General features: G+C 44.4%; 1 long non-coding RNA gene across 1 annotated transcript; it reads left to right on the top strand.

Moving 5' to 3' along the window:
• Positions 1–24,428, top strand: LOC147892058 (uncharacterized). The gene is made up of 2 exons (XR_015542523.1): positions 1–379; positions 24,000–24,428. It is a non-coding gene; the product is annotated as an uncharacterized LOC147892058 (long non-coding RNA).
• The last annotated feature ends 2,938 nt before the right edge of the window (positions 24,429–27,366 follow it).

The following is a 27,366-nucleotide window of genomic DNA, read 5'->3' as shown; positions in this document are numbered from 1 at the left end:
TCCTTAAAAAACTCGCCTCCTATTGGTTCAAAACCGCCCAATGAGGAGCGCCTAGAAGAAGCATTGGTACATGCGTTTGTGTTGCATGAACCCCAATGGCAAAAAATTAATAACTAGGGGCTGCTTGTCTAATAAGCTCCACCATTCAAGAAGCTCATTCATCGTTCGGAAGAGCGTGGATCAATGGAGGTCAAGCAACAGCAAGAACGGAAGATCTCGCCTTGTGAGGTGGAGGCGCTGAAGAAATGCTTGGAGGAGCACAATGGAGACTCGCGCAAGTGCCAAGTCCACATCGAAGCCTTCAAGTCTTCTTGTTCCTCTCCACCTGCACCGGGCCGGAAGGTGTCCGAGCGCCGATTACAGTGAGAGCATCTTACAGGTATGGGTTCTTGTGCTTCATAATTGGAAATTCACATTTAAATTCTCGTTATCAAATCAGTATCCTCAGAGTATAACGCCACATAAAATAGGAAGAGTGCAAAACACATGAGAGGAGCTGCAAGGGCAAAGCGTGTCTATTCTTCCTTAAATCCAGCCTAATTACAACGGTCATGTATGGCTTACAACAACCCGGCCTAACCACCTGAGCCATGTTTACCTACAAGGCCAGCTAAGCTTGGCACACATTTCTCATATTAAACCCTATTAAGCCCTATCACGCTCGGGCTGTGTACCCAGGACACGTTTGCACGCAAGCTAGTTAGCAAGAGTCACAATATGAATTGAACCTGCAAATGCATTAGGAAAGAGGGAGAGTGATTGTATACTTCTGGAATGCAATCATGGCACTGGTTGTAATCCAGTGAAATGTAAACAGTTGTTCTGAAAAGCTATCGGCACCGTGTGCACCCAACCAATAACCACCCAGGGTAACCGGAACGATCTGTTGCGGCAAGATTACATTGGGAACAATTAAAGTTTTTTCACCTGTCTGTAATTCCACAGAAGCACCTGAAGAGGATTCTGCTGACTTCTAATTATATCCAAACCTTACTTTATTTGACAGCAAAGCGTGCATAGGAATTTGATGATCTTGGATAAAAGAATTGAAAGATGAGGTGATTGGATTTCCCGAATTGACAAGGACCAAAAGAGGATTGTTTCTGCATCAAGCTTCAATTACAAAAGCAATGGCTTAGGAGGATGATGAAATACTCGATAGATTTTTGTAGAAGACGGTAATATTTCTTGATGTGGTCGGAATTTGTTGCAGTAAAATCGACACAGGAGGGTGGTGATCTGGCAACTAATTATCACTTGCTTGGGAAGAATGCTTAGGACGGAAAGAGTTCCATGTCAGGCAGTAGTGGAGGTAATGCGGGAACTTTAACATTGAATTTGGAGGAAGTGAACACTATGAGTTGGGCTACGAACAATGCCTCGCTAAGTGTCTTCAGACCTTGATCTTGGGTCTTTTGAGAAATTTCAGGCTTCAATTGTGGCCATTAGAAAAAAGTTTAAGATTTTCCAGCATGTTTTGTCTACCCTCAACAAAAGCTGAGAAATCTTGATGCCAAAATTGCGAAGCTGTCTCAGAAGGAAGTTTTTGCAAATCTTGAAGCTGCATCCAAGCATCGTTCACAGTATTTGTAATTAAAACAGAGGTGGCGGTTCTTGCAGTGGAAGATGGTGTAACCGTATGCCCAGAAACCACACATTGCTAAATCAAATTGCACTTCTTTCCTTTATGTATACTATTGCATAGAGAGACAGAGATGCAGATGTTAGAATTTACCCAACAGAGGGTACGCACAGCGGAAGACTTATAGTAATGCCCAGGAGCTCACACAGTGTGCGGTGTGGGTGTGGAATCACAAACTGCTTTACTTATGTGCATTCAATAGATGTGCAGACTCATCAATAGACAATGAACCAGCCAGATATAGAAACTGCCAAAACTTATATATTTCTGTCCAAAACTATGGACACAATACAAAAGAGATAGATCCAGAGTCCCACCAATGGTGTGGTCCTCTGATCTCACCACAAGGTCCTTCTCCTATCTGCCGGCTATCTCTAGACTCGAGTCCGCGTGCTCCACCTCGAGCATCTGTAGACTTTCCGTCCAGTGTGTTCTCCACCTTACTTCCTGTGAATCAGCCTAGGTGGGCAGCCCCTGCCAAGCTTTGTCTGCAGCACACAGGTCCCTGTTCCACTGCTCCAACCTGCTTGTGAATGGCTGCTCCAAAAGGTATGATGATCACAACACTTTGCTGCCCTAGAAGACAGCCAAGGTCCCAGCCCTTAGGGAACTCAGTCTGCAGCACTCCTTCAACTCTCCTTTACCTCCAAGATGAGGCCAAAGGGAATGCCTTCAGGCTGCTCCTGTCTGCTCCACTTTCTGCTGGATGTTGGATAAATAATGGGGCATGAAGCCCCTCCTTTTATAGGCCTAGGGGCCTGTCAAAAACCCGACCAGTCTGTCCCAATCTGGGCCGACTGGACAGACCAGGTTGGCTGGCCCAACCGACCTGGTTGGCTCAGCCCAACCAGCCCTTTAAGGGCTGACAAAACTAGGCCTTTATGGCCCACACTTTTAGGGCTTGTGGCCCTCCAATCAAGGCAAGGGCCCAGCCCCTAGGTCAGCCCTATATAAGGCCTGGTTGGCTGCCTCAAAGCAGCCCAACCAGAAGGTATGATGATCACAACACTTTGCTGCCCTAGAAGACAGCCAAAGTCCCAGCCCTTAGGGAACTCAGTCTGCAGCACTCCTTCAACTCTCCTTTACCTCCAAGATGAGGCCAAAGGGAATGCCTTCAGGCTGCTCCTGTCTGCTCCACTTTCTGCTGGATGTTGGATAAATAATGGGGCATGAAGCCCCTCCTTTTATAGGCCTAGGGGCCTGTCGAAAACCCGACCAGTCTGTCCCAATCTGGGCCGACTGGACAGACCAGGTTGGCTGGCCCAACCGACCTGGTTGGCTCAGCCCAACCAGCCCTTTAAGGGCTGACAAAACTAGGCCTTTATGGCCCACACTTTTAGGGCTTGTGGCCCTCCAATCAAGGCAAGGGCCCAGCCCCTAGGTCAGCCCTATATAAGGCCTGGTTGGCTGCCTCAAAGCAGCCCAACCAGCCTCTCTCCTGACTGACCCATGTGCTGGTCTGTCCCGCCTCTGCTGCGCCACTCGTATGCAGCGCCGTACAGTTCCGTACATTGCTGATGTCATTGCGCCTTTCATAGGGTCCTGCTGCAGTCCACTGAGTGCCTCATGCCAGGCCTGATCCAAGACACTGTGTCCCCGCCATCTTCCTGCACATGAGCTGCTCCTGATGCAGCCTTTCATCCTTGGGATACCCCACCAACCATGAATGCTCCTGATCTGTCCCAGATCCACACATCCAGGTAATCTCTCTTTGGGCACACCTTGCCCTAGGTCTCCCTCCCCCACGCTCTCCTCATTTGGGGGCTTACAGATGGGGAGGTAACCATTCCAACAGCAGACAGTAGTTGAACTGTGCTCAATAGAGAGAATAGAAACAGTAATATTTCCCAAAGATGGACCAAAACCATGTACAAAAGATGTGTGCAGTGTGCCACCATCTAGCAGGGGGATGCTGCCTAGATGTGGACCCCTGTGACTCCAAGACTGTTCTCCTATCTTGTTGTGGCACCTTCAAAACACTCGCAGCATGTGTGCACGCCTAGAGCTTCAGTGGGCAGTGTAGTGGTACTCCATGGACACTCCTTGCTGCAGCTCTTCCTGAAGAAGACCTGTAGATGAGTGCTCCACGAACGTCAGATCTGTTTGCTGCTCTGGAACTGTAGCCAACCTGACAACCTGTAAAGCATAAGTGCAGGGTACTGCTCTTCACCCCTGTAGGTGATCTGCAGACTGTAGTGATCACCTTCTAGAAGGTCCTCAGCTTTCTGTGCTGCCCTGGTAGACAGCCCAGAATCAAGACCTTGTAGTATGGAATGATTCCAGGGCTGAGGCCACTTTTGTAGGGCTGAAATGTCCTGGAAAACACCCGACCAGCTCACAGGCTGGCCAACCAGTCTGCAGACACTCCTTTGTCTTTTTGCCCTGCGCCTGGCTGCCACATGGCAGCGCTGTGCCTGTGCCTGTCTGCTGACTATTTCCAGCCTGCCTCAATCTGTCCTGCAGCTCCAATCTGCTCCCGTCTCTGTAGCAGGTCTCAGCCTTCCTTGTGGCTCCAAACCTTCCCACCTTCAAGCAGCCTTTGATGCTGGTCCAGGTCATAGATCTTGCCCCATGTGTGGGCCCTTCTGCCCACACAGTTCAGGGCTTGTACTGCCCTCCAAGATATTGCTGCTTATGCTGCCCACATGGCAGCTTGCATGCTGACCATTTGGCAGTCTTGCTTGCCTTCCGGGATTTGCCCCTGTGGCAATCCAATTTTCTGCCCATGTGGCATCCCCTATGTGCTGTTGGTACACCTCCCACATGCTCTTCTCATTGGGGGCTCACAAGTGGGGAGGTGACCTAGATAAACCTAATATGCAGCTTGCATGGCGAACTCATCAAAGTTGTCTCGGGGATTGTCACGACATGTGCCATTCCTCTCCTTGTGCCCTCTTTAATTTTACATCTTTTAGACTTCTGTATGCACAGTTAAGGAGACACTAATTGAGTTTGGGATCATGCTTTTGCAAGCATCCTCCCGACATATGTCACGTGTAGCTTAAAAAGAGAGTGACGAGTGACATCTTGAAAAGGTATGTGTGTGAAAGGGTATCTGCACAAAGACTGGTTGTCAGAATTGTGCTTATACGAAAGTGCAATTTACAGTGAAGTACTCAATGAACTACAAACTTCAAATAGCCATATCATTCAAATTTCACACGAAGGAATGGAAAAAGAATGGAAAAGAGTACGGAACTTGATGGGGTGTGAATGAGGTGCACCCCCTACTTGGCTAATCCCCAGTATATATTTTTATTACATTGATGCTCAATTTCAATTACAACAGTAACGCAAACCCTCGGATAGAACCCGGGGTAACATATTGTTGGAGGTGGTGGCCTTCACCCCTCAATTGAGCATGGTTGCTTGGAATATGGTGTATTTGTAAGGAAGTCCGCGGCTATTTGACACGTGGAATCTAATGGTAGTAATCCCATAATCATAAGTGTGTATTGGGGGGCCTTGGATATAAAGGCCTCAAGGCTCATTTGCCCACTCATTTGACAAGTGGAATCTAATGGGAGTAATTCCATAATCATAAGTGTGTATTGGGGGGCCTTGTTAGAAAATACCCAACAGAGGGTACACGCAGCGGAAGACTTATAGTAATGCCCAGGAGCTCACACAGTGTGCGGTGTGGGTGTGGAATCACAAACTTCTTTACTTAATGTGGATCACATAGATGTGCAAACTCATCAATAGACAATGAACCAACCAGAGAGAGAAACCACCAAAATATATATATTTCCGTCCACAACTATGGACACAATACAAAAGAGACAGATCCAGAGTCCCACCAATGATGTGGTCCTCTGATGTTACCACAAGGTTCTTCTCCTATGTGCTGGCTATCTCTAGACTCGAGCCCGCGTGCTCCACCTCGAGCGTAAGTAGACTTTCCGTCTAGATCCCTTCCACCTTGCTGTCTTTGCACCAGCCTAGGCGGGCAGCACCCTCAGCTAAGTCTGCAGCTACTGTATGCTCTCTTCTCCTCCAGTGATGAGGCCCAAGACAAGCTCCCTGCTGCTCCTTTCAGATGGGGCTTTTCTGCTGCTCCAAGTGATGTGAAATGAGGCCCAGGGCCTCTCCTTTTATAGGCCCCAAGGGGGCTGGCAAAAAACCGACCAGCCTGTTACAGACTGGCCGACCAGACTGGCCGACCAGTCTGTGACTGGTCCAGCCCTAAAAGGGCACACACCCTAGGGCTTTTGGCCCAAACTTTCAGGGTCCTTTGGCCCTCCATTCAAGGCAGGTATCCAGCCTATAAAAGGCCTGCCTCCTGCCCACTGACAGCCACATTTCCTGCTGCATATCTGGGCCTGCACATCCTGCCATATCTGTGCCTCTGCCAGGCCCTCTTCCCAGCCACATGTCCTGCGCCGTACACTGCTGATGTCATCGCGCCCTGCCAGGTCAGATCTAGGGCTTGCTGTCCCCGCCTTCTGCTCCTTCCACAGGTTCCGTCCTTTGCAGCCTTCTTCTCTTGTGAGGTGCTGCCCATGTGGCAGCCCCCTCTCTCTTTCTTCTCTCTTGGGCACATCCTGCCCTAGGTCTCCCTCCCCCACGCACTCCTCATTTGGGGGCTTACAGATGGGGAGGTGACCTTTCCAACATCCCCTCTCACCGACACATCTCAGCCCAATGCCAACATGTCGATGACGATGCTCCAGTAACTCCCTGGTCATAGTCCTCTGGAACTCTTCGATGTCGAAATCTTTTCCTGGCTTTTCATCCAGTGGCTCCTGCTCCACCAGGTCTGGTTCCGCTTCCGCACACCTTCCTGGTACACAGGTCCATCTTTGGTAGCACCTCTTGGTACCACCTCCATTTAGTCACGTTCCCGCCTCTGAACTCGAGCAATCCAGCCGTCACGATCTTCCAGTCGTCCCCCTCATAATGAGTGAACAACCTGGAGTCTTCCAGGCACCATGCTCTGAGGGTCTGTTTCAACCCGTCCTTCCTTTGGCAAGGTCTGCAACCAATGAATATTTCCAGATAACCTGGACCATGAACTCTCGCTGAGTTCTCAAGCAGGTACTCTTCTGGCTTCAGTACTTTTTGTCCATCACCTTCTAGCAATCTGCGTCCAAGATTTGAAGAAGCACCAATACTTCCCCTTCTGCCTTCGAAGAAGGCCAATTCCTTCCAATCTCTTATCACCTGAGACAAATGAAGAGCAGAGTCTCTCCACAGCATGCTATAAAGGCTCAAATGCAGAATATCAAATACATACCAGACTGTTGTACTGCCTGAATGTTCGCTCTGAAAGCAAACTCTCATTGAGGCACCCACCAAGCGCTTGTGTAATCCTGTACTGTCCCCTTCTGAACTCCAGCATCCATCTGACCATGAGACCCCAGGGCTTTCCATGGAATCCACCCTCGTTTCCGTGTCAACAGCCACACACCTGGAAGGTACCAAGCGCTCCATGCTGTCCTTCACCTTCACAAAGGCATCTGACTCCTCGTCGACCCACATCTCTATGTCAGACATCCTTACTGTGATTTCTGGATCAACATATCTGACCTCGGTAACACTCGGTGATGTCACCAGGAACAACTCTTCGATTACCACATTGGCTTTGGCCTTTCCCTCTGAATCTGAGTCAGACTCCTGTTTGTTTTTCAGATCCGCCTTTTTCTTTCTGCAGTCCTTTGCAAAATGTCCGGGCGTATCACAATAGAAACACTTCTTCTTGTGCTTTCTCTTCGAAGTCCCCTCGTCGTCAGAGTCGTCTTTATGGGACTTGCCACCGTTAGGCTTGCCCTTTCCTTTGCCAGCGGAATCCTTCACCAGCATCGCCTTGTCATCTTTATCCTCGTTATAGAGCTTCTCCTGAGCTTCCTCCTGTAGCAGTAATGGACACAACTCCTCAAACGTCAGAGGTTTGGTCCTCTGTCCTGCTGTCACAGCCGTAACAAAGCTCTTGAAACTCCGAGGCAGTCTCCTCAGTACCATCAAGGCCAGATGGCATGAGTCTGTCTTCTGACCAATTGCTGCCAGCTGATCCCGCACCACCTTGACCTTCGTCAAATGGCTATGTACCGTATCTCCTTCTTCCATATCAAGATTGTAGAGTTGATGCTGAAGAAGCACAATCCGGGAGGTATTGTCTGTCTCGTACAGATCCTTCAGGGTGGCCCACACCTCTACTGACGTCTCGGCCAGCTAGATATGCGGAAGAACGGAGTCCGCCGTAGTCCCTATGATTATTGCCATGGCATGGGCATCTCTTTCTTCCCAAGCTTCAAGCTCCTCTCTGTCTACTGCCATGAGTACCTCCCCTTTATTGTCCACCATGTCCTCCGGCTTCGACTCCTCTCCTGTGGTCAACTTTCACAACTTCCGAGCCACTAAATGACTCCGGATCTTCACTTTCCAGATCGGGTAATTAGTCCCGTCCAGGTTCCCAGACTCTCCAAAATTAGGGGTAGTGAAAGAGAGAAAACTGGGGGAGGAGGAAGGGAAAGCAGGGGCTGAAGAGGCTGTAGAGGTCGACATCTCTGCTATTTATACCACACAGCAAAGTCAACCAAACTCAATTTCAGTAAACCAGAACTCTGAACGCACCTGACTGAACCTGAGTCACCTTCTCGCAAGGGCACAATCCTCCAGTCGCGGAAGTCGATTCCCTAGAGCTTCTGAATCAGGGTCGTCCTTCAGCAAGGTCCCTGCCTTCAGGCTCCCACACCTGTGAGCCTCCTACTTGGGCTCTGATACCATGTTAGAAAATACCCAACAGAGGGTACACGCAGCGGAAGACTTATAGTAATGCCCAGGAGCTCACACAGTGTGTGTGCGGTGTGGGTGTGGAATCACAAACTTCTTTACTTAATGTGCATCACATAGATGTGCAAACTCATCAATAGACAATGAACCAACCAGAGAGAGAAACCACCAAAATATATATATTTCCGTCCACAACTATGGACACAATACAAAAGAGACAGATCCAGAGTCCCACCAATGATGTGGTCCTCTGATGTTACCACAAGGTCCTTCTCCTATGTGCTGGCTATCTCTAGACTCGAGCCCACGTGCTCCACCTCGAGCGTAAGTAGACTTTCCATCTAGATCCCTTCCACCTTGCTGTCTTTGCACCAGCCTAGGTGGGCAGCACCCCCAGCTAAGTCTGCAGCTACTGTATGCTCTCTTCTCCTCCAGTGATGAGGCCCAAGACAAGCTCCCTGCTGCTCCTTTCAGATGGGGCTTTTCTGCTGCTCCAAGTGATGTGAAATGAGGCCCAGGGCCTCTCCTTTTATAGGCCCCAAGGGGGCTGGCAAAAAACTGACCAGCCTGTTACAGACTGGCCGACCAGTCTGTGACTGGTCCAGCCCTAAAAGGGCACACACCCCAAGGCTTTTGCCCCAAACTTTCAGGGTCCTTTGGCCCTCCATTCAAGGCAGGTATCCAGCCTATAAAAGGCCTGCCTCCTGCCCACTGACAGCCACATTTCCTGCTGCATATCTGGGCCTGCACATCCTGCCATATCTGTGCCTCTGCCAGGCCCTCTTCCCAGCCACGTATCCTGCGCCGTACACTGCTGATGTCATCACGGCCTGCCAGGTCAGATCTAGGGCTTGCTGTCCCCGCCTTCTGCTCCTTCCACAGGTTCCGTCCTTTGCAGCCTTCTTCTCTTGTGAGGTGCTGCCCATGTGGCAGCCCCCTCTCTCTTTCTTCTCTCTTGGGCACATCCTGCCCTAGGTCTCCCTCCCCCACGCACTCCTCATTTGGGGGCTTACAGATGGGGAGGTGACCTTTCCAACAGGCCTTGGATATAAAGGCCTCATTTGCCCACTCTTTTATCCCTCCCGGGATTTTTTGGGACAGAGGGGCATTGCATGGCTAGGGGGAGGGGCTTGGGAACCCCCATACCTGGTGCACACGTGGAGCCTTTTGCATCAACATGGTATGAGAGCAGGGAAGTCTATGGACTTGTGTGCACGCGGGCTATTGACGCGTGGCGGCTCTGCAGCTCTCTGTATTGTGTGGCAGCGGATTGTCGCGATCCGTGCGGCGGCTCAAAGTGCGACATTATGATGATAGCGACGGCGGCTCTCATAACTCCTTGACGCGTGCTCATTTGTGCCTCCCATGGGCTTTCGTGTACATTGATCTTTGGTGGCTACATGGACTTTGATTTGTCCCATGTGCCTTGTTTGGTTGGCCCCTCCTTGCTTTGGTTGGGGGTCTCCTTTGGTTTGATCAGTTGTACCTTGAGGTTCATCCACAGGGGGGTGTTGGAGGTGGTGGCCTTCACCCCTCAATTGAGCATGGTTGCTTGGAATATGGTGTATTTGTAAGGGAGTTCGCGGCTATTTGACCCATGGAATCTAATTGGAGTAATTCCATAATCATAAGTGTGTATTGGGGGGCCTTATCCAATACACACTTATTTAATACACTTGTCCACCTCATCCACTAGCTTCCAACATCCTGTCAGTGGATGTGACTATTATGGATCCATCACTATACTGAAGATGGTGTAAACAAGTCCATATTGAAGACGGCGAAAGTAAACCATATTGAAGATGGTACATGAAGGAAACATGGTATGTGTGTGACCCAAGGCAGAGTATCTCTTATTGACTCCAAATACATTCATTTTAGAGAGACTACTCAAGGCTGAGAAGCTTTATTGACTCAACACAAAGACACACAGCATATAGGTCTTAGAAAGCCCATAATCCTAGTCATAATACTCCTTTAGAGAGAGGCCGTGAACCTCAGCTGTGGTTGCATGTATCTCCTCAGGGGGCTCTTCAGGTTTGGCTTGGTCTTCAGTAATAACATTGGCATGGTGCTTCTCTTGTTCCTATTCCTTCTTCTTGAAGCAATTGGCCTCAACATGCAAATAATATTCTTGTTGGTCTTCCATTTGCTTGTGGATGCAAATGCTTGATCACCAGCGAAGGCAAGAATAGATTCTTTATTTTAGGACGGTCCTTCTCAATGAGTAGAGCCACCATATCATCAAACGTGGTAGTGGCAAGGCGTAGAACATCTAGAGTTTGCTCAAAACGAGGTATCCCGTGCATTCTCTTCATAAGGACAGCCATCTTATCTTCATCACTAGGTGGACTCTTCAAGCTCGAGAGTTGTTGAACAAGAGATTGAAACCTGCTCATACGCTTTGGATCCTTCTTCTGGATATAAAGCTGCTGAAATCTAAAATGGACCATAAAACTTAGGTGCTAACTTGACATGTTTTGTACTTCCTCTCACTGACTTGATTCTTCTTTTATCAATCTTCAGTAAAACCTAATCATCCTCCTTGTAATAAACTTCTTTTCTTTTTTTATTGGCTGCCTTGGATTGTTGAACCTGGGCTTTCTTAATATGTTCTTTTACCTGCTCAATAACCTGTGACATATCCTCAGCAAACTGGTCAGCAGCAAAAATTCGCTCCCCCAAGTGTGTTATTGGAGTGGGTAAACATTGCCCATAGATGATTTCAAATGGGGCTTTCTTGGTGGAAGTATGTACAGTGTTATTATAAGCAAACTCTAACATGGGTAAGAACTCTGGCCACCTTCTAGGTTGGTCATGGACATAAGCTCGAAGTAAAGTAATTATGGTTTGATTGGCATTCTCACTTTGTCCATCTCCTTGAGGATGGAAGGCTGTAGTAAATTTCAGTTTGGTTCCGAGATTCTCTAATAGGGCTGCTGTCCAAAAGTTGCTAATGAAACGCCCATCATTATCGGATACAATAGATTTTGGTAACCCATGTAACCTAAAGATTTCCCTAATGAATAACCTTGCTGTTTCAGGAGCAGACAACTCCTTTTTACAAGGAATAAAATGAGCCTGTTTACTCAGCCTATCTATAACAATGAAAATCTGCTCAAACTGACCAACCTTGGGGAAACCTGAAACAAAATCCATTGTAATGTGTTCCCACCTTCCAGAGGGAATAGGCAAAGGCTGCAAAAGACTAGCAGTCTTACTTGTGTCAGATTTAATGCGCTGACATACGTCACATTGTTGAACAAAGGTCGAAACTTCTTTGCGAAGTTTAGGCCAATGGAAGTACCTCTCAATATTGTAAATGGTCCTTCTAATGCCTCTATGTCCAGAATATGGGCTCGCATGTAACTCACTCATGACTAGATACCGAAATGTTTTGGGTACACATGGCACATCTCAAAAATAAGTATCCATCCACGATGGAATAAGCCTCTAAACCCCCGACCTCATTACGCTGAATCTTCCCATAAATGTCAGCGAAGTCCTCATCTAAAGGATAAGCTTCAGCCATTGCTCCTAATGATTTCTCCTAAATCACAAAAATGTGATTAACTTGGGGCCGTCTACTCAAAGCATCAGCTACTAAATTCTCCTTTCCTGGCTGATATTCAATATTTGGTTGCCCAAAGGATTGAATATATTCAGCCCATTTGATTTGCCTTGAAGAAACAATGGGTTGAGAAAACTTGTGCTTGATACTTTGATGGTCAGTCTTAATCTTGAAAGTAGAACCATATAAATAATGCTTCCATAACTTTAAAGCATGAATGACTACCAGTAACTCCTTCTCATACGTGATATATTTCAATTCAGCCCGTGGAACTTTTCTGCTCTCATAAGCAATGGGATGCCTTCCTTGCATCAACACTGCCCCAATCGAGGCACCACTCGCATCTGTACATACAACAAAGAACTCTTTGTTAAAAAACCCTTTTAAACTATAATTCCCCCCCTCTCCCTTTCTCTCTTTCTCTCATGAAAAAAAATACATTTTTTCCGGAAGTGTTAACATTGGTGCAGTGACCAATGTTCTCTTAAGCTTCCCAAAAGCTACTTGGTAAACCTTTCCCCACTCATACAAGGAATGCTTCTTCAACAAATCTGTTAGTGGAGAAGCAAGACGTGCGAAATTCTTAATGAATCTGCGATAATAACTACACATCCCTAGGAAGGATCTCAGCTCATGTATATTTTTGGGTATTGGCCATTCAATTATGGCCTTGATCTTTTTAGGGTCAATCCGAATTCCCTCAGCAGACACAATGTGTCCCAAATTCTCTATTTCTGTCTTGAAGAACTTACTCTTCTTGGTATTTAGGAACAATCAATCCTTCCTTAGGAGCTCCATCACCTTAGCAAGGTGATCCTTATGCTCTTCCTCATTTTGGTTGAAAACTAAAATGTCGTCAAAGAAGACTATGACAAATTTTCCCAAGTAGGGTCGTAAAACCCTTCTCATCAGCCTACTAAAAGTGGCTGGAGCATTAGTTAGGCCAAAAGGCATGACCAAAAACTCATAATGTCCAGTGAGAGTGCGAAAAGCAGTCTTATGTTCATTCCCAGCTTTCATCCGAAGTTGATGATAACCAGATTTCAAATCCAATTTGCTAAAAACTTTAGCACCTTTAAGCATATCCAATAAATCATCCACTCTTGGAATCGGATACCGGTTCTTAATCGTAAGTTTATTCAAAGCACGGTAATCTATACACATACGATATGATACATCCTTCTTCTTGCCAATAATATAGGTGCTCCAAGTGGAGAACTGCTTGGTCGAATCAGGCCTTTTTGCAATAGATCTTCAAAAAATTTTTCTACCTCTATTTCTATCATGTTCATCCTATATGGGGCTCTACGTGGAGGAGAAGCTCCTGGCTCTAAGTCTATGGCATGATCATCCTCTCTCTCCATAGGCAATTCAAATGAGTCATCTCTTGAAAATCGATCCTCATAAGCTCTAAGGAACTCATTTCTCTTCCGATCTTCTTTTAAGATATGAAGATCTCGTGAATCCCGTATATACACAAGATTACAATCTACCTCTCTTTTTACCAATCTTTTCGCTTGGGTAGGAGTAATTAGTGGAATTGTATACACGTCTCGATCCCCTACGATCCTTATGTTTTCATCCTTATGGACAAAGCAACAATGATGAGTATGAGGATGAATAGTAGGATTAAAATTATACCGCCATGGTTTACCTAGAATCATGTCAATATCTTGTAAAGGAGCTACTAGAAAATCCCTTCAATCTCTATATTTTTGTATACGAAAAGGAATATTCCGTACTATGGATGTATCTTCTTCATTGTGTCCCCTGAGAGCGACATATTTTTTATAGGTTTTGGTTTAAGATGGAGTAATTTTTTCAATCTATCACTCACTAAGTCATAATTACATCCATCGTCTAGGAGAACCACTATTCTCTGTCCATTCACGAATCCATACATCTTAAAAAGATCATGAGGCCCAAAGGTATTGGCTGAATGGACATCATTCACTATTGGCTCAATAGTCATGGTAGATTTCGAGGGTGACAAGGTAGAAGCCTCACCCTCCTGCTTGGATGCCTTGGCTTTCCCTTTTACTGAATTCGTCTTGGCAATCTTAGCCAAGAGAACGGGACACTTATGCCATACGTGCCCTGGCTTATGTTTTCTACACCCGAAACATTTTCCTTCCTTAATGAACTTCCTCTTCTCTTCGTCCGTCATAGAAGGAAATGGCACCCATCCAGGACGTGATTGGCTGTTCACATTCCTTACAAGAGCTTTACCCTTCCCTTTATTATTCTTAAACCGGTTTGGTTTCCTAAAAGTGGGTATATTGTTGGTCTTAGATGATGACCCACCCTCCTTATTGAAGGGTTTACGAGGATTCAATTTCCTCTCGGCTATTTCAGTCAGCTTAGTGAGGTCCTTAAGCGTGGTCGGGTTAAACATTTCAACCTCGTACCTTACTTTTGGGAGTAAGGCTGCTAAATACTTCTTTCTCCTATCTTCCTCACTCTTTTCGGGTAACTCTAGAGAGAGTTTCCAAAATCTGGCTGTAAAATCTGCATTACTCTCATTATCGAACTGCCTGAACCTCTCCCAACGAAAGGTTAGGTTCTCTTCATGCCTCGGTGGCATGAAAGTGGCTTTCACTTGCTCCACAAACTTAGCCCATTCATGAATAGGCTCTTTTCCTGTTCGTGACAAAGACCACCACATTAGAGCATCCTTCTGCAGATGCAATGTAGCAAGAGCAAGCTTCTCTTGCTCGGTCTTGTCTTGATGGGCAAAGTATAGCTCAAAATGACGAATCCAATTGAGGATTTTGTCAACCTCCCTTGCCCCATCATATTTGGGAAACTCAATTCTCTCTCGCGGTTGGAATTTGGACCTCTTAGAAGGGGTACTCAACTCTTCATCCCCAAAGTTTAAAGTCTTCTTAGTCCCTAATCTTGTCATAATGGACTGCTCAATCATATTGCCAAGTTGGAAAATCAGCTTATCAAGAGGAGTCTCCTCTCTTCCTTTTGCACTTGGATTATTATCCATGTGTGCAGGGTTTTGAGTTAAAGGCGTAAACTCATCACCTTGTTCTTGGTTGGTCTCGTTGCTTCTTTCATTACGAAAGGAGAACTCCCTATCAAGAGGTTCTTGAAGGTGAGATTGCTGTAAATCTATTTGTGGGTTATCATACTCAAGATGTGTGTAACTCTCACCTAATCCATCCTCTTCAGGAGGGGGTGAAGGTGTTTTTTCTCTCTCTCCTTGGGGTAATGGAGGAAAAAGAATAAGTTCATTGTTATATCTCCCTTCCCCTTCCATTTTTTCCTTTTAGTAATACAAGAGAGAAAATGACTTGCTGTAATTTCAAAAAAAGGGCTTTATTTTATAGCAAAATTCAAGTGTTGTAGAGTTGGTGGTACTTATCCGACTCCCGCTTTGTTTGTGTTGAGAAGACACTTAAAATGATCTCCTCTTCCCTCTCTTTTAAGCTTTTCTTCTTGTATTTCTGCTGTAAACTAGTACGCTCCGTTTGGGCTACTTGTTTTGAGCGAATTGAAGCTCTAGATACCGTTAGAAGGGGTATGGGTGGATCACCTCCTTAAAATCTTGTTCCGATCTGACTTTCCGTTGGGGAGAACGGGGGGGTCTCTTTTCCTCACGGTTTAAGGATTTTAACGATACATTCACGCGGGGGGGATGTGTGTGGGGGGTCACCCCGTTAGGACACCCTGTTCACCGTTCAAGACAAAAAATTTTCAGAAAAATCCCTTGTTTCAAAACCTCAAGAATTAAGGATTGGCCAAGGAGGAGATGTTTACAACCCGGAAATTATGCTATCTGTGCATGGTGGACTATTGTCCGCAGCATATTGGCAATCTGAATTACAACTGTTGAGCAATTGTTTGCATTGCTTGCTGCTTTCTCTTCATCGCATGTGTGCATCCCGTCTAATATTTCATTGTCTCGCATGCGTTTCTTGATCGTGCGCGCGTTCTTCTGCTATTTAACGTTCCTGGTTGTGCCTTCTCCTACGCCTTCTTCTGCAGCTTCCGTGCCTGCTCCCAACGCCCGTTGTGCTTCTCTTTCGTCGTCCGCAGCCGTCGCGGATCGTACCTCCCACTGGTGCTTCCACCACGTCCATCACGATTCTACGCGTTCCTCTCTCGTCCTCTTCTCGTCCCGGTCGTGGACCATCACCGCTCTGATACCAAATGTGAAAAACCAGACTTTTCGAGAATGCAAATGTGTGCAATGCATGCATAATTTGAATGCCAATTGGCCCTCCAATGGGGAAGAGCGCCCTCGTGAGAGTACTTGTTTCTATTTCGACCTACATGCAAGGTGGGAGAGAGATGGCGGATGAATGTAATGCGGATGAATGTAATGTAATCTGGTATGTGGAAACTTGGTTCTAGAAATGTACCATGATTGAAATACATATTTGCAACTATGAAATAAGAAATGTAGGACGAATTTTGTCCCCCTAGGAGGTAGGAAAACGGTCACCTTCTTGAAATTCCTATCAGCTGCACGTTGATTTCTCCCGTGCCTGCTCTTGTGATTCCTTGCTGCTGTAAGGAAGCTTGCATTTTGGGTTATTTGATCTGAACAACAAAGTTTGTAGGAATTACTTGAATGGCTTATATGCTACTTGAAACGCAATGATGCCAATATTATTGATTGCACCATAAAAAAAGGTGTTTTATTGAAACAAACGAAACAGGCACTTATACCATGAGGATAGAGTATGGATTGGGTTTAATGACAAATCTGCCTTGTAGCATGAGAATTGCTTCAGTTGTCATGTTTAAGGCATCAGCTATATCTTTAAAAGAAAGATTAGGATCGGTGTTCTGCTACGACACCACCTTGTGTGCTCTAGATTGCCTTCTTTAATTTGGAAGTTTGACATGCTCCAAAAAGTTATGGAAGAATGGATAACTTGCAGCGAGAGAGTATATCCACACTTGAGACATTTTTTAGGGTTAAAGATGAAGAATCTCATAGCTTTACATTTGGGAGCTAGGGTAGGAACCCTCCTTATCTGGATCCTCTTTATTTATCTCTTGGAGATACAAACTCCTAAGATTATGGGAAGATACTCACCTTCATCGTGATGCTATCAACGAAACATCTTATCCTCAACCCAAAAGATCAACAGTGAGCTTCGCAAGCCATCCTTGGAAATCTTTTTCTTCATGGCTAAAACCTCCTAGATCTATCAATATCTCTGGTCCTATGGTCCATGATCTTCAAAACTCCTCTTCATGCCTAGCATAAACTCATAGAACACTGGCGGTTTTTAAGTCTTGTAATAGCGTAAGGCTTGACATTGTAGAAGAGACAAGGGAAAAGTGAAATTGACGTAGCTTCAATTTAGCTTTTCCCAGAAGGCTGTAGGACTGACTGAAGGAGAGAGGGATTCCCCACTAGTGGTGTGAGGAGGGGAAGCGGGGAAGATTAGACACAAAGCTGAAGCAGAAGGGGGGGGGGATGGGAAGAGGGGAGGGGGGTGCGGTCTGAGGAGAGGGTGGGTGGATGGCCTAAGAGCTGAGTGGAAGCAGAATTTTCTTTCCATTTGCATGTGCATTTCCTTTCTGTTTGAGAGGGAGGAGAGGGAGTCAAAGGGCTGAGAGAAATGGGCTTTGAAGGACTAGCAGCCTGAGGCCTCAGGGATGGGGAGGGAGGAGAGGGCTGAGGGGGAGCAGCAGTGGGGAGTGAAGGGGCAGGTTTGGAAAGCAGGTTCATAGAGGGGGAAGCAATGACACAGAATTGATTTGTTTGTCAATATTTTGCATTGGGCCATCTCAACGTAAAAGCTGAGAAAGATGTAGCTAAAGCAGGCTCATGGAGGGGGAAGCAATGACACAGAATTGATTTGTTTTTCAATATTTTGCATTGGGACATCTCAACGTAAAAGCTGAGAAAGATGTAGCTGCTTATGTATCTATATTGACACTGGCTGGGCGCAGTCTGAAGAGGGGGTGGGTGGATGGCCTAAGATCTGAGTGGAAGCTGGGTTTTTCCCCCATTCGTGTGTGTGTTTCTTTCCTGTTTTGAGAGGGAAGAGAGGGCGTGAAAGGGCTAAGAGAAAAGGGCTTTGAAGGACTAGCAGCCTGAGGCCTCAGGGATGGGGAGGGAGGAGAGGGCTGAGGGGGAGCAGCAGCGGGGAGGGAAGGGGCAGGTTTGGAAAGAAGGCTCATGGAGGGGGAAGCAATGACACAAAATTGATTTGTTTACAATATTTTGCATTGGGACATCTTAAGGTAAAAGCTGAGAAAGATGTACTGCCTATATATCTATATTGACACTGTGGCTGGGCACTGTCTGAGGTGGGAGTGGGCGGATGGCCTGTGGAAGCAGAATTTTCCCTCCATTTGTGTGTGTGTTTCTTTTCTGTTTTGAGAGGGAAGAGAGGGCATGAAAGGGCTGACAGAAATGGGCTTTGAAGGACTAGCAGCCTGAGGTCTCAGGGATGGGGAGGGAGGAGAGGGATAAGGGGGAGCAGCAGTGGGGAGTGAAGGGACAGGTTTAGAAAGCAGGCTCATGGAGGGGCACAGAATTGATTTTGTTTTTCAATATTTTGCGTTGGGACATCTTAAGGTAAAAGCGGAGAAAGATGTACTGCCTATATATCGATATTGACACTGTGGAGAAGTGTAGCTCAGTGTGTTTGGGAGTTTGATCAGTATGTAGAGAAATGCATATCCATGTCAAATAGGTCATGATCACATGTGTATCTATGTATTACTGTGAATTGAAAGTAAACTTCCACCTTTCCAAAAGTTATTTTCAGAAGCATATATGTAAACATAGATCTCATATACATGCATGCATGCATGAATATGTTTATATACATGAGAAAGTTGAGTTAAGGCTTTTTAAAGAGGTAAAGTTGTCGTAAGTCCATTAAGGTAGATGTTGCAACACACACACAGACACACACACAGACATGCACACACGCACATCCCCTTGCTTTGATCCCTCTACACTAGTAGGGTGCTTGATGACAAGGCACCGACTGGATAATTATGGCGACGTGCTAAGCCTAATATAAAAAAATGACCTATATGATTATAGGATTAACTAACTTTGGTCTCCCATTAAGTTTGTGGATTAATGAGAATTATGATCTCCTTGATTTCGGCCCCATAAGGGCTACTTGATAATGGTTAATATTTTTACTACCATGGATTAGTTGACCACACACACACACATTTTTTTTGGGTTGAAACCACTGTGTTTATATTAGAAAAGATTTTTACAATGAGAATAGTCTACAGAATAGACTATTCAGAAAAATCAGAAGCAGTGGGAAAACACCTCCAAAGAAGATACATCCAAGTCATCCTCACGACAACCATCATACATAGATTGTCGTAATGAGGCTCTGAAAAACTCATAAGGTTGGAGCAATGGTTGCCCCAAGAAAATAACTTATATGGTCAGGGGATCAATTACTCTTGATATGTGTGGATTATTATATAGCCTTTATGGAAATACACGGATTATTATTATCTCCCCTCTATGCTTTTATTTTTTATGTTTTGCGGGAAAAGTTTCAAAATTGTATTTATAGGAAAGGAAAATATATAGGATGGGAAAATTGCTGCCTCTTTAACTAGAGGTCCAAATCTACTTGACTAGCGATGCTATTACCCAATATTGCTTATGCTTCTTGCCAAAATACAGGAATGTCTCTCTTACATCCTTTTATCACCTCTTGGACATTTAGACTGTCAGGTGAAGCTTTTCGAAATACAACTTTGTTTCTGTAGGTCCGTATTTGCAACATAATCAAGCCTCTAATTTGTTGCCAAACTTCATGAACTACATCATTAAGGGATCCCTTTTCTCCTAAGATAACAATCTTCCATGTTAACGTTGCGTGAATCTGAAAGCCCTCCAGCCATAAAAATTACTGCACGCCACACTTTCCGCACTGCCAGGTAAGCCAACATAATGTGCCTATGAGTTTATTTGTTTACACGGCAGAGAGGGAAGAAGGGCGAAACTCTCGGGTGCCATTTAGAGAGCCTTTCCCTAATTGGAAGCTTGCACACAACTCGCCAAAGCAGAAAATTTATTTTATATGAAGGAGTTTCCTTTGAACTCCTTAGCAGCCTGCATTTCCATACCTCACAGCTATCAAAAGGCGCCACATTTTCCACTTTTGACGAGCCAGTCCAGCAATGAATGGCTCAGGCATAGCTCTAAAGTCCTTAATGGCACACTCGCTAAGTTCCTTCCCTGAAGCAATCACAATGCCATTGAAATCATTACCCATTCTGAGTGTTCTACTGGTTGGCCAATCATCACTAATTCTGTCCATTAGTGTTTGTAAGACTTTCTTTTCAGTATTAGTTAAGCTGTACCTTAGCGGTAAGTAAAAAATGTGCACACACGTGTCTGGTTCCTAGGGGCAAAAGGAAGGGAAGGGTGCATTAAGGTGCATTGAATGGTAGATGCATGGGTCATAGGCTAAGGGTAGGTGTAAATGGGAAGATGGAACTTGAGTGATCTCAAGGGACATTAATGAAAGGGTATCACCCTTTCATTGTGAATCTCACGTAGCATTCTTCTTTCACCTTGCATTCATCCGCCCTCTCTCACACACACCTTGCATGTAGGTTGAATTAGAAACAAGTACTCTCACTAGGGCGCTCTTTCCCATTGGAGGGCCAATTGGCTTTCAAATTCTGCATGCATTGCACACATTTGCATTCTTGCGAAAGCTGGTTCTTCACATTTGGTATCAGAGCAGCAACAATCCACGATCGGGACAGAAGAAGAGTGTGCGGGACGGAGGTACGGACAGCAAGCACGAGAAGGTTGTGCGGAAGAGAGCCGCAAGAGGAGACGATGCGTAGGGGAAGGCTGTATGGAAAGCATAGGCAAAGAACGCAGAAGGAAGGTCGCGCGTGAGGAGTGGTGGTCGTAAGCAAGGGCACGGGACAAGGAAGGCCGCGCGTGAGGAGTGGTGGTCGTAGGCAAGGACGCGGGACACACCCGCACGGAGGTCTGCAAACCCATGCACGACACAGGGACGGGACACATGAAGGCCTGCAGATCTGCGCACGAACTAGGCCATGCTCTAGTTCTCGAAGCTTTGAGCCACCGATATCCCAAATTTAGAAGCCTTGAGATAAGGACTTCCTCCGAATTTTGTGGTCTTTGGACGGGGAACGGGGTGAGATCCCCCCCCCTCCCCCCCTGCGAATAGACCCTTAAAACCCTTAAACCGTGGGAAAAAGAGACCCCCTCGTTCTCCCCAATGGAAAGTCGGATTGGAACAAGATTTTAAGGGGATGATCCACCCATCAAGTACCCCCTACAACGGTATCTAGAGCACCAATCCGCTCAAAGCAAGTAGCCCAAATGGAGTGTTCCAGTTTACAGCATAAAAACAAGGAAGAAAGGCTAAAAGAGAAGGAAGAAGAGGTCAATTGAAGTGGTTTTTCGACACAAGCGAAGCGGGGGTCGGATAAGTATCACCAACTCTACAACACTTGACTTTTGCTGTAAAATAAACCCCTTTTTCTGAAATTACAGCAAGTCATTTTCTCTCTTGTATTACTAAAAGGAAAGAATGGAAGGGGAAGGGATATTTAATAATGAACTTGTCCTTTTTCCTCCACTACTAGAAGGAGATAGGAAGAGAACACCATCACCTTCTCCTGAAGAGGATGATGTAGATGAGAGTTTTACACATATTGAGTATGATAACCCATGTATAGAATTACCTTCATCTCTCCTTCAAGAATCTCTTGATAGGGAGTTTTCCTTCAGAAATGAAGGGAGAAATGAGTCCATCCAAGAGCAAGGTGCTGAGTTTACGCCTTTAACTCAAAATCCCGTACACATGGATTATAATCCAAGTGCAAGAGGGAGAGAGGAGTCTCCCGTTGATAAGCTGGTTTCTCAGCTTAGCCATATGATTGAACAGTCTATTATGACAAAATTAGGAACTAAGAGAGCTGAATTGTAGGGATGATGATTTAAGTACCCCCTCAAAGAGAGCTAAATTTCAACCTCGAGAGAGAATAGAATTCCCAAAGTATGATGGAGCAAGAGAGGCGGATAAAATCCTCAATTGGATTCGCCATTTTGAGCTATATTTTACCCACCAAGATAAGACCGACCACGAGAAGCTTGCTCTTGCTACACTACATCTACAGAAGGATGCTTTGATGTGGTGGTCCTTGTCACAAATGGGAAAAGAGCTTATTCTTCAATGGTCCAAATTTGTAGAGTAGCTTAAGGCCACTTGCATGCCTCCAAGGCATGAAGAAGAATTGACATTCTGTTGGGAAAGGTTCGGGCAATTCGATAACGAGAGTAACACTGAATTTACAGCTAGGTTCTGGAAACTCTCTTTAGAGTTACTTGAGAAGAGCGAGGATGATAGAAGGAAGAAGTACTTAGCAAACTCCGAAAGTGAGGTATGAGGTTGAAATGTTCAACCCAACCATCTTGAAAGACCTCACTAAATTGGTTGAGATTGTTGAGAGGAAATTGAATCCTCGTAAACCCTTCAACAAAGGAAGGGAGAAAGCTATTGTACAAAATGTTAACAACCAATCATATCCTGGATGGATACCATTTCCTTCCATGACTGACGATGAGAAGAAAAAGCTAATTAAGGAGGGTAAATGTTTCGGATGTAAGAAACACTCTATTAGCCAAAATTGCCAAAACAAATTCTGTAAAACGGAAAGACAAAGCATCCAAGCAGGAGGGTGAGGCTTCTACCTCCTCATCCCAAGACTCTATGGTGAACATAGAACCAAGAGTAAATGCTATCCATTCAGCCAACACTGGTGTATGGATGTGTGAACTGAATAGAGAGTAGACATATTCATTATAGAGTATAGGCGGAGGAAAATCCGTGTAGAGCATCTGATAGGAGGAATAGAGCTGAAATAGAAGAGTTGGAAAAAGAGATTGAAGGTCTATAGTTTCTATAGACTAAGTAGCTCTCCATCGCAAAGTCATCTATAGCCAAGGTCTACCTAGTTCAATAACACATTTGGGTGAGAGAACATCTTTTGAATACTGACCAGTTTGTTGAGAATATGTTTCAGCTTATTGAGCAGGTTACTATAAAGAGATTTCAGTAGCTTGGTATTCAGAAGAGAATTCTGAGTATGAATAGATATTGAAGAGGCATTGCAGTGGTACTTCTGCATTTTGAATATTCAACATCAAGAGGAACCATAACTTGAATTTAAGTTCTTATTCAGAAGAGATCGTGTACTACCACGAGAAGACTATTTGTAGATTATGAAGAGGAGATGCAAATGCAGAAGTAAAAGAGAAAAGCGTACGCAAGAGAAAGAGACGAGAGGATCGAGAAGAGGACTTCTGCCCGTTCAAGCAGGAGGGAGTGTCATGACAAGAGAAATCACTAATCCGTGATTAGTAGACATTAAAACATTATTATATATTATACGCCAATGGTGTAACAAGTTTGTAATTTTTCCTTAGAGTTGCATTATGGTAAGAGAGGGACTCATGTAAATGTATATTGTTTCTGCACGTTGGATTTTCTGCACCTTAGAAAATACATGGAAAGATTACGAGTATGATGTAATTGGTACTAATCATGTATTAGTACTAATTGGTACTAAGCATGTATTAATTGGTACTAATCATGTATTAGTACTAATGATGAAGTAGCGGATTTATGATGCAAAGAAGTTCAAGATGATCTACTTCCTAAGTTTTGCAATATGCTATACAAATAAATTTTTTGGGGATATTCTATAAGGTCCATACAAAAAATGATATGGAAGGATTAAGGAAAGGATGTGATTCTGTGCTCGTTGACCATATGAATGAAAATAATGTGATCCATCTCCTTAGCCTTGGTGCAATATTAGAGTGAGTATAAGGAAAAGCTGTCTACACTTTGGATTATTTTAATTAAAGTTGTCTACACTTTGGGATTTCTTGTACACTTACTCTATTTAGTTAGAATGCCAATTTTGTTGGATCATTGAATGCCAAAGTTTGAATATTGCAAATGTAGTTGCAGGGACATGGATAACAACTTTGCGTTGGCTTGCATGTTCTAATGTGTTTATGTTTGTGGGGGGATGCAGGTGAGAGTTGACACACTTCTCCAACATATTTGCTTTAGGACATCTTTGGCATGGATTTTGTAAGGAACAAATGGAGTCAATGGCTCCTATGAGTACTTTTTTAGTAGACTTCGTGTAGCAGATCTTTAATAAATTTTAGTAGACTTCGTGTAGGAGTTCTTTAATATATTTAAGCTCTTCTTGGATCCCATAACCTTTCTAGAAATTGATATGTATAAAAGGTGGCTTCTCAAGACTTGGAAGAATTATGTAACATATCATTTTTAATAGGCTTTCTAGTTGGGATAGTCATGAACAAATTCTTGCATGGTGTACTAGTATCATAGGTGTATGATAACCATGAATTATGCAATTTATTAGACACGACTCTTCCTTTATTTTTACACCCCACTGTTACGAGTATGATTATTTCATTGACTCTCAATTATAGATTCTATGAGAATAGGATTACGAAGCATGGATAATACTTATTTGTAATTATTAAATAGCATATGCTTTTTATTTTTGTTCACATTGAAAAGAAAATCTGTCCTTTTTTGAAGTTAGGCATCTAGTTAGTTAGTGAGGAAAAGCACACAGTGGTATATCCATTGTAAGGTAACAAAAATCTTATGACTAATGGATATACTTGCTCTTGTGTTCAAGTCTTGATTTGGCACCAAGAGTTTAGGATCACCTCCTTCACCTATTAGTCAGAGAGATTTAACACTTCGACTTAGGTTGGTTACACACCGCCTAAGAGCCTCTCATTGGTGCTTAATGTGTGGGTAGTCCAAAAGGGGGTGCCCAATATTGAAAGGGCGTACCCTGTTACACATTAAATTGGTTTAATCCATGCAAATCTACTTAAATTTCAATGTAAAAGACTGGGAGAAAACTATAACACTCTTTATGATTCAAGAAATTAAAATGTTTATATAGACAAGAGACATGGAAGACTCTTTTGTACTCTAAAAAATAGCTATAGCTATGCTTGTAGTTTTAGATTATCATAAGTTTATAAGAAATATTGCTCTGGATGAGTCTTCTGCCTTCACAATGAGTTAAGTACAAATGGGCAATCCTAACATTTTCTTGTTTGAATGTCCAATTCATCGTCACTTGTCGCTTGGGTGCTACCTTCATTCACTCTTATCTGATGACCGTCATCTTTAGTCTTTATTGATGCTTGAATGGTGTTACCATGGGCATTCTTCATTTGCGGCATCTCCTTCTACTTCCTCCTTAGTGAGAATTTTTAAGAACTTTGTAATGTGGAAAATGATTGGTTGTGGTATTTTTATTTTTTCTTCTACATCATACCCCATGAGCTTATTTATTTTCTTCGTCCTTGATTTCTAGGATACTAATACTGTCTCTATGGAAAGCTTTGAAACTGTTTCATGGTTTGGGACCCATTCCTTTTTTAAATAAGTAGTATACAATATATTGTTATCCTGGTTCTCCTTCCTATCTCGTGGCTTATACCATAGCGTTGTAAATGTTCTAGCTCTCCCCTAGTCATCCATGCTCACGTCCACCACTTTTGTGACCCAAAACTTCACGTTCTCATGTTCATCATCCGATGGTAGAACTAGAACAAAACAATGGATGTCTATGTCCATTTGTGGCATAAACTCTTTCTTCTTTAGTCCACAATATGGACATGGCAGAACCGATTCAAACTCATTTTCAAAGAGACCACAAGCTCCGCGCAAGTTGTTACCAACATTTGGTCAAAATAAAGGCCGTTCTCTCTTTCTCGCATTTTCTCAAGGTCCTTTATCAAATGGTAGGCCTTCCTAACAGTGTCCCTAAACTCATCCATTTCTGATAAGATGTGGATTGAAATCATCCAAGTTTGAGGGGACAACACTGACGATATCTTTATCCTTCTCGACGTGTGTGAATTCATTGACTGTAGAGATAAGACATCGCTTCTAAAATCTTTTGCCTTCGCAGTACCCCTGAACTCATCCACTTCTGATAAGATGTCACTTCCATAGATGATTGCACTGAAATCATCTAATTCTTAAGGGACAAAACTTTTGATGTCTTTTCCTTTCTCAAAATGTATAAATTCATCCACTCTAGATATTAAGGCATTGCTTCTAGGGTGGTAGCAAGCTAAGGGTGTTCACTTTTTGACCACTCCAGGCAAAGTGTGACACCCCCAACTCACAAATATAAATGATTGCACTACCTCGATTGTGGTACTGCATGCAATCGAACTTCAACACGTGGAGGTTCAGGAGGAGCAAAAAGCTCAATCGTGGTATTGTGCAGAATCACAGCTCAGTAGACAAAAACCTCGAACGTGATTATGTGTCATTCAGCGTGCCTACCTCGTTCGAGGTGTGTGGCAACCTACGTGCACATCCGAAAACCCTGATTGTGGTATTTGGGCATGACACTCTGAGCACCCGTGGCAGTGATTAGGCAAGCCAAATACCTCGATCGTGGTATTTTATACCTCAATCATGGTATTTTATACCTCAATTGTGGTATTTCATACCTTGATCGTGGTATGCATGGATGATACATCTTGCGCCCATGGCAGTGAGTTGGCATTCCAATTACCTCGAACGAGGTATGTTGATGTGGCATATGTTCAGCATTTGGCGAGGCAAATCCTACGTGGTATGCTTGTGTGGTTTTTTTAAAAATTGATTTGTCGCAGAAGTACCTCGATCAAGGTGAGTTGGCATGCTGAGTTGGCAAAAAAAAACTCGATCGTGGTCGTTTCATGGATCCTTCACATGCATAGGTGTTGCATGAAAACCTCAATCGAGGTATGGTTCTTCATGCCTCACATGCATACGTGTGAGAGAAACCTCGATCGTGGTATGTTCATACATCCCTCGCATGCATGGATGTCACATCAAATCCGCTATTGAGGTATTGATTATATGGTATGCTGATTGGCCCTGTCAATTACCACGATCGAGGTAATTGACTACTATGATAAGCCATTGTCATTACCACGGGGATGTTGACACGTGTCTGGAGTTTAGTCCAAAACTAGGATCAAGGTGGCAATTACAAGTTTTTGACAAAAATCACTGACGGACATCTCATACAGACATCTCGGACGGACATGGCGAGCGGAGGTGATCCGGATGCAGGGCAGCATGACGAGGGGAGGGACGCCCGAAGATTCCAGGTTGGTGTCATGTATAATGTAGGACTTGCATGTAGAACTTGCATTTTGAGTATTCTTAAGAGAGATTATTTTATGCAAGTATAAGAGGATCTTTGCCACTACTCTACAAACACATTCTGAGCCACTTAAGTCCATGTTGACATAGAGACAACAGATTGCTGACTTGTCTCCATGTCATCTATAGTGATTACAAAAAAAAAGCAACTCTCTATTGGAAATAAAAAA

This window comes from Dipteris shenzhenensis, chromosome 17, assembly GCF_047967505.1.
Source record: "Dipteris shenzhenensis isolate YYH24624 ecotype China chromosome 17, Dip_SZ_1.0, whole genome shotgun sequence".
NCBI lineage: Eukaryota > Viridiplantae > Streptophyta > Polypodiopsida > Gleicheniales > Dipteridaceae > Dipteris > Dipteris shenzhenensis.
This window is presented reverse-complemented; position numbering and strand designations above follow the sequence as displayed.